At 34.1% G+C, this 12,561-nt stretch overlaps 1 long non-coding RNA gene across 1 annotated transcript; it reads left to right on the top strand.

The window, feature by feature from the left end:
• The first annotated feature begins 2,036 nt into the window (after positions 1-2,036).
• Positions 2,037-7,244, top strand: LOC112046342 (uncharacterized). Its single transcript, XR_002886859.2, has 5 exons — positions 2,037-2,192; positions 2,337-2,427; positions 3,280-3,432; positions 3,647-3,820; positions 5,450-7,244. It is a non-coding gene; the product is annotated as an uncharacterized LOC112046342 (long non-coding RNA).
• The last annotated feature ends 5,317 nt before the right edge of the window (positions 7,245-12,561 follow it).

The raw sequence follows: 12,561 nt of genomic DNA on the forward strand, positions 1-12,561 counted from the left end.
ATTTACTACCAGAAAGTCATGATATATTTTATCTCCAAATTGTCAAAGAAACGAGCACTACACCAGTAAAACCAAGGGGCGTCTACTTAAATATTATAAGGGGGTAAAGTTTTTGGTATTGTAGAGGGCAATCTCTGGATCTATTGAACCGATTTTGTAAATTCTTTTACCACTAAAAAGCCCCGTTATTTGTTAGTATCATTTCACTGTTTCATTCTCGTATGCTCACGGGAAGCGGATATAAGCGGGGGGGCGGGGGAAACTGCGAGGCTAGTGATGACTATATCACCCCTTTTTTCCCACCCTTAGAGAAGAATAGTAGATTGTTAACCGAGGGTGGAAAGAATCAATTCCCGAGGTATTTAGACGCACGAGCGTAACGAGGGCGGCTATAGTCCGAGTAGGAATTGATTCTTTTACCCGTGTTAAACACTCTACTTTTCATTTCGAATTTGAGGAAATTTCATTTCGATTACGAGGAAATTATAATTACTTATTGTCTATTTATTTGGCCCGCTCTTGGAAGGTCGGTAAAGCAGACGTCCAATTTGAGAGTTGTGGCTACTCCCCGCTAGGCGGCTCTCTACAAGGTGAATGATAAAATCTCGTTTCATCCTACTTGACTTTTTTACATCCGAATTCACTTTTCCTTTGGTAGAATACCTAGATTGCTTATTGCAAGATAAAATTACTGGTTCACATTCATATGGTTTTAGAAGCTTCAGAAACTCTGCACCTTAAAATCGTCTTGTTTAATCTCGCGAGTCGATAGACTAAGAGACAATAGAGTAGGTTGTATTCCCGACGCCATTGTCTATTGTTATTTGCTATTACCATAGATAAAACATAATTAGACAAGAGTAATTTCAAGTTTTCTCTTTTTAGTCTATAGTGATCTGTGAATTCTGTGATTCAAACCAAAGATTACAATGTATTATTGGAAATAGACAGGCTACTCTAACTTTTTTCGGAACGCTTGTGATAGCGCCATCTAGTGACTAGCTACAGTATTTTTAGTATAGTATCCATTATGTTATAAAAATAATAATGCATATTTTTTGTAAATGAGAGATTTTTAATTCTGTAATAGTTGAAGAAACCTATTGAGAAAAAAAAAGACAAAAAGTATTCCATCGTCTGGGCTCGAACTCAGGATTATTAAATCGTATCTTTGTTATGCACCACTAGACCAAATGACTATATGGAACATCGTTGAAATTAATGTACGGTTACTGTCTTTCTTTAATAATCTCTTTGCTTTAGAAATACAAACACATTCTTCCTATTGCACGTCAAAATTAAAAGGATAAATAACTCTTTTTTTTTTGTTTTTTTTCCATACTTACACGGTTTAAATCTCTAAAAACATTATAATACATACACACCATAAGTAATTGAATTTACTATCCTGGAATCTTAAATCTAGGATGTAGATGGCGCTGACTCATAAAGATTTTACGTTCTTCCAAAGATTACAATGTATTATTGGAAATAGATAGGCTACTCTAACTTTTTTCGGAACGCTTGTGATAGCGCCATCTAGTGACTAGCTACGGTATTTTTAGTATAGTATCCATTATGCTATAAAAATAATAATGCATATTTTTTGTAAATGTGAGATTTTTGATTTTGTAATAGTTGAAGAAACCAATTGAGAAAAACAAAAAAAAAGGAAAAGGTTTCCATTGTCCGGGCTCGAATTCAGGATTATTAGATCGTACCTTTATTTTGCACCACTAGGCCAAATGACTATATGGAACATCGTTGAAATTAATGTACGGTTACTGTCTATCTGTAATAATTCCTTTGCTTTAGAAATACAAACACATTCTTCCTATTGCGCGTCTAAATTAAAAGGATAAATAATTCTTTCTTTTTTGTTTTTTTTTCCAAACTTACATGGTTTAAATTTCTAAAAACATTATAATACATACACACCATAAATAATTGAATGTACTATCCTGGAATCTTAAATCTAGAATGTAGATGGCGCTGCTTCATAAAGATTTCACGTTCTTCTAAGTTCCCATGGCATGCGTTCTTCTAAGTTCCCATGGCATGATTCAAACGGCAAACCGCATTATCGGAATAGATAATTGTTTTTATAGATTTTTCGTGTTTTAGTTTTTTGTGTAGTTTTGTTAAACAACAAAAGAACGTGTTTTTGTTTTAATCTACTATTCAGAGTGACGGTAGGACTTTTTTTGGCTTTTACTTATTGTTATTTAAGACAGGACGTTTTTAGGTCTTTTTGGTTAGACGTTTTTTGTACTTAGTAATATAAATGTAGTGTTTTTATCTCTTACTGTTTCTATAATGTTTTCTAATAATTATAGGTGCGCTAAGCTTGGAAAACTATTTGCTGAAGATATGACAGTGATCTAACGCAAGTAGTTTTCTTATTCCTGGAACGACCAACACCTTAAAGTAAGTAAATAGATAAAAATATATAATAAAACTATTTTACTATTTTTTATATATCTAAAGATACTTCTATAGTTACTTTACCATAATTTATCAAAAACAAAATTAGTGCACTCCAACAAAGATAGACTTGGATCAAACATCCAAATCTACTAGGACCATGACCTACTCTTCCAAGCTTTCTTGATTTTAAAAAATATTATAAATTTAAGATGGTGTGTACTTAAACAAAAACAAGTATGCGTTTTAAGTATTTTTTCTATGTCTCACCTCTTTGACAAGTTTAACACTAAAGAAACTTAATCCTAGGTATTTCATTGTCTTTACTGATTAAAAAATATGAACACGCATACCCCATATCTCTTCATCTTATAAATAAAAGAGAGATATGTATTTACTGATTTTATAACCTAATAATAATTAGTCCTTACTAGTATCAATTCTATTAAAAATGGTATTTATCTCTTTATACATGTATTCATTCCATTGAATATGTAAAAAATACAAATGTGCTAGATGCCTTTGAAGTTTAGAAAATTCACTGTGTTTGATTTTTTGCATATAGAGCACAACATGCTAGAGTTGTGCAATAATAGAATTTTATAATACTGTTTAAAATAACATAATACACATTTCTGTGTGGAATCTGTTTCCTGAACATAGTATTAATAGGTAGTTTAGTTGCTGTCTAAAACAAGTACTACAGGAGAAACTGTGGTCCAGCTGAAAGAACACTGGCTGCTAAGGCATGTGTTCAATTCCCATTGGTTTCAAAAATTCTTGATGTTTAAGTATGTATATTTATAAAATTACTAAAGCTATGAATCTCATGTAATGCAACTTTGTATGTTTCAGGGCACATGCTTGGACTAAATATTGTTGGGCAGATCAAGACTGGTCATCTGCGGTAGAACTGCGTTAATTTTATACCAATAAAGGTTTTATGTGGTTTTATGTGAATCTTATGATTCTCGTGAAGTGGAGGAACTACTGAATGTGGCCAACCAGGTATATTCTTAGTTTGCCTTTTAATTTATCAAGTGTGTGTGACCACATTCTTAAGATAGATTTTTTTACATGAATTGTAATTTTTTGTATAATTATTAACTATCATGTTAGTTTTCTAGTTAGTTCAGGATCCAATTTGATCTATTTTGTCTGACTTCAAACACTAATTGCTTAGTAATTAAGCAGTTCATACTAATTCTTGAAATTATTGCAGAACACAGATCACAGATCACACGAGCATCACTGAACTGTTTATGTTGGAAGAGCCACTCATACAAATAGATAATTTGCAGATACAGTAGGTTGTACTTAACAACTGCAACTTAACAAGCACAAAAGTGTGCAATTCTCAGAGGCACCTATACTAAACTCTACTTACAATAAACAGGTAATTTTTTGACAAACTTTACTCAAAATTACTTCATGTAGCAAATATGCTAGTTATGACAATCATGTTGTTTTAAATTTACTAACTTAGATTTCTGAATCATCTTTACAATATATAATATAAAGAGGAAAAATTTTATTGTTACATTCTCTGAAACTACTGAACCAATTTGAAATTCTTTTTTGAGAGATTTGAGAGAAATGATATTTAATTTCTTAAAATGCACATAACTGAAGTGCGTGTCCTGGACCGGATTCAAACCTAGACCGAATCGAAGGTAGAGGTCATATCCACTAGGCTATCACTTTCTGAGAGTGAGCCGAATATGGCTAAATGATGTTGGCAAGCTACACTATTCCCGAATGCTATAATCTATATTTTATCCCCATATTAACAGTGTAGCAATATCTTTTCAAATAGATATGACAGCAGCGTTAGCAGACTTATAGCTCTATAAGAAGTAACATTACTAGTAGGTTTACCAGGTTTGCAGATCATTATTATTTGAGATATTTTCCATAATAGTGGGAAATGTCCAATTCTTATAATGTTGTAAAGGATAGTTAGATACGTAATGGCTTTTTAGGGAGCTCCTTTATGATCTTTTTGTCCATTAGGTCAAATCCTGGGGCTTTCTTGTCTTTCAAAGTTATGAATGTTCTTCGAATTTCCTGAGGTGTGACACCTTTTAAGAGCTAAAGACACCTTTTATTAAATTCTTAAATTCTGTCCATAGAGAATACTCAGGAGCTTTAGTGGGACCGAGTGATTGAATGCGAGATGGATTTGAAGCATCCTCTGTTTCAATAATCATATCTTTTAGTTCCTTCTATCATTGGGATGTTGGGTCTCGTGCCATATTCTACAAAGTCGCCTTTTCTCTTGTATCTTTCTTTAATTATTTACCATGTTTGAGCAAATAAATTATATTATTATTATTCACATGAGAGGAGATATTGAGCTTAGAGCCTTAGACTCACCATGCTGCTCCAATGAGGGTTGGTGGGTTTAGTCAGATGTTAATGATAGTGACTGGAATCTATGGCTTAACATTCATTCAGAATCACAAGGATGTATTCTCAACAACTTTCTAAATCCAGGCTGAGAAATTACACAAAACCTTTTTAAAACAAAGATAAGCCCAGGGAAATACTTGTCCAACCATGCATATTTAGTAGCCCGACCTAGGACTCAAACCTAGGACCCTGTGATCTGAAGTCCACTGACTTGGCAACCACTGGACCAATGAGGTAGAGCAGCTATAATACCTTATCACCACTGTTGAACATGGACCTCCAAACACAACGGTCTCGAGCCGCCAGCATCCAGCGGCTCCCTACAACCCGCTTGATATCCTCGGTCCACCTAGTGGGGGGTCGACCTACACTGTGCTTTCCAGTGCGGGGTCGCCATACCATTCCATTCATTCAATTCAATATATTATTTTTAAAAATTCTTTTACCGCTAGAAAGCCACATTATTTGCGAGTGCCATAGGCTATATTTTATCCTCGTATTCTCACTGGAGCGGCAACTACGCGGGGGAAAGCGCGGGGCGTAGGCTAATAATAACTAAGCAAAATAAAAAAAAATATGGAAAAGAGTAATTTTTTTTTAATATTTGTTGCAGAGGAACTCCCCACTGGAGCTTATGCTAACATGCATGCTCACGCAAGCTCATGTTGGGACGAAAAACACAAACAAAACAACAGATAGTGCAGATAATTATGATTACGGTGCCAATCACTTACAAATAGATACCGAAATAGTAATATAAATAGAAATAGATGCAGCTGAAGCAGTAGAGCAGGCAAAGTCAGAGGGAAAGGCTTGTGCATATGTGTGTGGCTTTTTACAGTGGCGTGCACTTCATAGATGCTAAAATGCACTGCCTACCCTTTGGACTCCTTACCAAACTGTAATAGAGAAGAAATTTTCCATCCTATTTACGTATAATTCTTACCCTAGGTGAAAACTTTGTGCACGCCAATGGCTTTATATTTAAAAGTAAGTAGTAGTAGGGGAGCCGAAGAGGGGATTTTTGCAGTTACTCGAGCGCGGCAGACAAACATAAGGGACTATACCTTACACTTTGTCGAGTACCTCCACCGAGTATGAGCCCTTAATATTGGTGGGTACGTTTAGGGCAACCAAAAAAAAAAACTAACTTCATAAATATTCAACCAGCACGTTAGATTAAGATAAGGTAGGTGAGTTGATAGCTAAAAACTGCACATTTCGAAAATCTGACGATTTGAGCGTAACGTAATGGAATGGGAGGGTTTCAAAGTTACAAAATTAAACCCTTTTATTTTAGTGTTCGAGGTACGAGTGCGATTAATTTTTTACTTATTTTTAAGGAAATAATCTCCTAATTAATCGCTAAAATTTTCTTACAATTTCAGTAAGCCAAAGTAATAAAAATTGTTTTTAAAGTCTGTAGTTTTTTTCCACCGCTAAAAGCGGAAAAAGTAAATAACCATTTATTCTTCCTATAATGTAATCTACCAAATGTAATCAGTCTCAATGACGCTCGAGTAACTGCAAATTTAGCATCCCGGGCTCCCCTACTATAGTAAGTTGCCGACGTCGCCACTTATTTGCGGTGCCGTGTGGCAGGACTAAAGTTAGTAGAAATTTAGAATTAGACATTTTTCACACTTCTACCTATAAGCTTGTAAATAGAATTAATTTATAACTAGAATAGAATCTGTTAATATTATTATATTTTTTCGTGTATTGTAATTGTTTAATTATTAAAAACAGAAACATAACAAATGTCCAGAATGTAAAAAGGCATTTTTAACAGACCACCCTGAAGCTATACACACATTCACAAGTTTTAGGAAATATGATAATTTTAACAATGCATTAACATCTATAGTGATATTATAAAGCTGAAGAGTTTGTTTGTTTGAACGCGATAATCTCAGGAACTACTGGATTTGAAATATTCATTTAGTGTTAGATATCCCATTTATCGAGGAAGGCTACATCATCATCATCATCCTATCCTATCATCCCAGTATTTCTACAGGAACGAGAACCACGCGGGTGAAACCGCGCGGCGTCAGCTAGTATGTAAATAAAAATGTAATTAAAGTACCTAAAGGAAATACTTTGCTATTAATTATTAATAAATATTCTAATGGGACTGCACACAATTCTTATGTTCGAATTAATAGTTATGAAGGCGTCAGATCAAAATATTGATTTTGGCTTCTTAAAAATATGCTCACCTCATTTGAGTTATAATATCAATCACATCATATAATATAATATCAATCATATCAATATAATATCAATTTTTTTTAAAGCATTATAAGATACACAATTGTTCATAAATAGAAGATTTTATAACGACGAAAAGACAAAAGCTTTGCAAAAATTAAAAAGTTACACAATAAATAAAATTATTTAAAGTATTACTTGTTTTAATTGAAGTCATTTATACGTGAAGAGGGTTTCATTATTACAGGATTTTTCTTGAGTTTTGATTAATACTTGAATATTTCCTAATTTGACGTAAAAGTTAAATGAACTTTACGACTAGACTCTAGATCTAGAATAATCCGCAACTATGAATTCCTCTTCAAGTTAATAATTTTACGAAAATTATTATAGGTATACTTCGTCATCAACCCATATTCGGCTCACTGCTGAGCTCGAGTCTCCTCTCAGAATGAGAGGGATTAGGCCAATAGTCCACCACGCTGGCCCAATGCGGATTGGCAGACTTCACACACGCAGAGAATTAAGATAATTCTCTGGTATGCAGGTTTCCTCACGATGTTTTCCTTCACCGATAGGTATACTTACTTAGATTTAAATATTCCCGCTTATAAATGTTAGTACTCCGCAAGGGCGCTAGTAGTAGGTATACCCCTGTAAACCCATAATCAACCCTCGCTTCTACTCCTACCTCACGAAAAACAAATTCCATTCCCTATCCAACCTAATAAATAGGATAATTTAAAAACTACTAAACCGATTTTCAGGCACTTTCACAAACATATTAGGCAAAGTCTGGAGCAAGTTTCAGGCCTGTTTCATAGAGATCGTATATTAAGGAAAACAAATCATTTTTTTTTTAATCTCTACAAGTTAGCCATTGACTACAATCTCACCTGATGGTAAGTGATGATGCAGTCTAAGACGGAAGCAGGCTAACTTGTTAAACATGCACTTTTTTCCTCCCTGATCTTTTAGTAAGCTACTCCAAATTACGCTTGTATGTGTATGTTTTATTTATTAATTATTTTGTTTATTTATTTTTCTTTTGTGTTTTCCCTTAGATGCCGTCTTGTTTTTATGTTTTGCAGGTTTTCACGTATGTATGTATGTATGTGTGTATGTATGTATGTATGTATATATGTATTTCTTTGTATGTATGTATGATGTAGTTAAGTATAGTCTGTTTGTATTATTATTATGTATTATTGCATATTATTTATGTATTTAAATTACTTAACTTTGTATTATTTTTTGTGTGCGTATACCCGAATCGGAGCTTACGTTTTTTTTTCTCTTCCACAGTGGTTGTCTGGAAGAGATCACTCTTTAGCGATAAGACCGCCATTTGTACATTAATTTCTAAGTGTTATTATAAGTTATTGTTTATTTTCTTTTAATGTACAATAAAGTATATTTCTTCTTCTTCTTCTTCTGGTGGGTAAATCTTCCCGGGAAAACAATGCAGAAATGACAAAATTAACAAAAGCAACCTACAAAAAATTTAATAAGTGGAGAAAAGAACAACGAGTGGATTAACTTACGAAAGGAGTTTTTTTAAACTTTTATCTCCCACATTTTTCTTTTCTACATTGTTTTTCCGGGAAGCATCACCAGATTAAGTGATATCATTAAATCTGGTGTTGCTTCCATTTTAGCTTTAACACATAAGGGGCTTCTATAGCCTGGGGCCTTGTATCATTGATTGATTGGTAGCTACACGCCTAATTAAAAGGTACCTAAATAAATGTAAAAGAGATAAAAGATAATTATTTTCTCTCGGACTAAGGACTCGATAATTCGCTATCCTTATTGTAAAATAGTTTTGTACACCACTAAGACACAAAGAGCTGTACCTACTTATTAGAGTGCAAGTGTCCTAATACCTTTATTTTACCCGACTCCAAGAAGGGTTATGTTTTTTACGCGTATTTTGTATGTCGTCGTCGTCATCAACCCATATTCGGCTCACTGCTGAGCTCGAGTCTCCTCTCAGAATGAGAGGGGTAAGGCCAAGTCCACCACGCTGGCCCAATGCGGATTGGCAGACTTCACACTTCACTTTTCTGGTATGCAGGTTTCCTCACGATGTTTTCCTTCACCGATTGAGACACGTTATATTTAATTTCTTAAAATGCACACAACTGAAAAGTTGGAGGTAGGTACATGCCCCGGACCGGATTCGAACCCACACCCTCCGGAATCGGAGGCAGAGGTCATATCCACTGGGCTATCACGGCTCATCTTGTATGTATGTATGTAATATTCTTTATTACCTCATATCTTCCACACCACTGAACGGATTTACGTAATTAGTATAACATAATATAGTCGCTTTCTCAGAGCTTTAATAAGAAAACCGTCAATTTTACAGAAAAACAGTTTTTGTAGATAATTTTATGAGGAACAATTTTTATAATGACCTCTAATTGACCTCCGAGCAATGGATCGCGAAATATTTGCAAAATACTGATTTTCGTGACATTATATCGATTTTTCACATCTATATAATATTAACACCGTAATAAAGATGTATACAAAAATTCAGCTCACTAGAAATTTTTACCCAGATAAAACCTAAATTGACTGGACTATGTGGTTTATCACCGTGATAACACTAGACCTCACACATCTTTAGCCACTCGCCAAAAATTATGAGAGTTATTAATGCATCCGCCGTATATTTATTTCTACGCACCCAGAAAATTTAGAATATGTAGTTGTCAATTATTGCATTTTATTAGAAACTTGTAGTTCCTGAGATTAGCGCGTTCAAACAAACAAACTCTTCAGCTTTATAATATTAATATAGATTAAATACTTATCATCAGCAGGATCATCAAACATCGTGACGAATTCTACATACCTGAGAAATAGGAATATTGCATACCTAGTTATTTGGTGATAATTTCATATTGAAATATTGATTTTGCTTTTGACTTAGAATTTACCTTTGCTTGGTATTAGATTAATTTAAATTGACTTTTTTTTTGACTTGAATGATGACATAAGGATTCGAGACTTGGTCGCGAACTAAGCTAAGAAGGCTCTTTCAAAGTCAAAGTGAATAAAATTTTCAAATCGGTTAGGCGGTTTCAGAGCAATGCAAATAAATGAACAAACAATCAAATCTTTTATTTCTACTATATTAGTATATATGAATCATTTATTCCCAGTACGGACGATGCAGTAAACTCCATCGTAACACGCTACAAAGTTAATACAGAGTTAAAGAAACATTTCTTTAACTCCGAACGTACTAAATTCGATAACACCATTTTACTTTAAGAATAACCTTTTGTGCAAACTTGCGCTCACGGCGCGCCAAGCCGTATACCTAGTCTGTATTATTGCATTCCGAGGAGTAAATTGTCGTGAAACTACATTGCATTGATACCTACTATTTCTACATTGTAGTAGTACCTAGGTCCTTGTATTGTGTAGGGGCAAACAGTTTCTTATACTGAATATCCTTATAACATAATGTAATGTAATGTAATGTGCAATCCGGTTAGGTTATTTTTACGTTACGTTTGTACTTGTATACCTACCTCTAATAATGTATTATGTATATAAAGGGTGTCCCGTAATTAATGAATAAAACGCAAGTGGCAGATACAACATTTTATTATTATCTAAAACTAATTTGAATAGTTTTAAAAAAATCCCCAGGGTGTTCAACTTTTAAAAATTTTTCCATCTTGAATCAGTCTTTTTAATGCTGTAACTGCTGGAATTAAAATATAAACAAGTTCGCTGCGGTATGAGGTCAATTGACCTCGTACGTCTAGCTACTTCAAGAGTTACTAGGTCGATGGACCTCGACCACGCCACAAAGTTTTAGTATGAGGTCAAAAAACCTCGTACCGCACCAGAGGAAAGTACAGAAAAATCAGTGCCGCAGCGAACGTGTTAACATTATGACAACCAAAGCTTAATCTTCTAAAAAAAGCGTAATAAATATTGAATAAAGCGTCCTGAACAACAGGTTCCAGTTTATTCAATCCCGTATATTCCTCTTCATGGAATACGGAATACCTACGTATCAAATCAATGCACGCGGTAGTTCAGACAAAGGTTCAAAATATACAGACCTACCTCGTAGTTATGCGAAAAAAAAGAAAGGATTCAAAGTAGATTGGAAAAGCCTGGGTTTTTAGTAGGAAGAGGAAAATTAAAACGACGCGAAGCACTGCATCCGCTGTGGGGCTTTCTTTATCATCTATGTAGGACCTACTTTTTATAATCCCCGAGAATTTCTATTCTCTAATTGTCAAAAAGCATGAAATCCTCCCTTTGATATCCATTTTTCGGTACGAATTTTTCCAAACGAAATCAAGGTTATATCTCTTTATGGGATCAGGGTAGGTACTCGTATATGTTAAAGGAAAGCTTTGGTCTAAGATCCGACATTAGAAATATATACATCTGTTATTTATTAGTGATAAGAATTAATGATATATAATATTCACAGTGACACATTGCAAATAAGTTGCCTAGTTTAGTTGCGGCAAAACACATTTTTCTTACCAAATCTAGAAAACCATGAACTAACTAACTAAGTTAAATTAATCATAAAATAAGCTTTCATTTGACAAATTAGACGACTAAATAACTGATGAGAATTTGAGATACGTTTTCAATTATGTTGGGTATATTATTTTAACTAACATACGATTTTTATTAATAAAGCAAAGAGGGAAGTAGATTAAATAAATTTAAAAAACAAATATAATCATTTTATACTTACCGGGCGCAATTTTACTAGGCAACCTATTTGCAATGTGTCGATGTGAATATTTTTTATAATTTATTTCTTATGCAGAATAAATAACAGATAATAAACACGTGTATGTACGATGTACTTATTTAACTACGAATACCTCCATCATCATCCATCAATAACATGGACTTTTGCTGGATATAGGCCTCTTGCACGGACTTCCAAGCATCACGGTCTTCCAAAGGCACCAAACTCCAGAATTGCCTACGGCACTTACCTACCTGCATATGGTATAAGCATGGGCAGACAAACTTTCAGTTTTAATAAAATCACTAGCAGATGTCCTGCGATTTCACCCGCATTCCTGTTTCCGTGAGAATACGGGGATAAAAGCGACACTCGGAAATAACGTGACATTCTATTGGTAAAAAAAATTTCAAAATCGATTCATTACTATACTCTCACTACCACTACACCTCGATAAACTACCTCTTTATAATATTAGTATAGATGAAAGTCTGGATGAATCAGTAGGCTATTGAATTTTTGCAGGCCCTACTAAATTCGATATTTGATTCATAATTCGCAATCAATACAATTACCTTTTTTTTTTACTCTTCACAAGTTAGCCCTTGACTACATTGTCACCTGATGGTAAGTGATGATGCAGTCTAACATGGAAGCGGGCTAACTTGTTAGGAGAAGGATGAAAATCCACACCCCTTTTCGGTTTCTACACGACATCGTACCGGAACGCTAAATCGCTTGGCGGTACGTCTTTGTCGGTA

This window comes from Bicyclus anynana, chromosome Z, assembly GCF_947172395.1.
Source record: "Bicyclus anynana chromosome Z, ilBicAnyn1.1, whole genome shotgun sequence".
Classification (NCBI taxonomy): domain Eukaryota; kingdom Metazoa; phylum Arthropoda; class Insecta; order Lepidoptera; family Nymphalidae; genus Bicyclus; species Bicyclus anynana.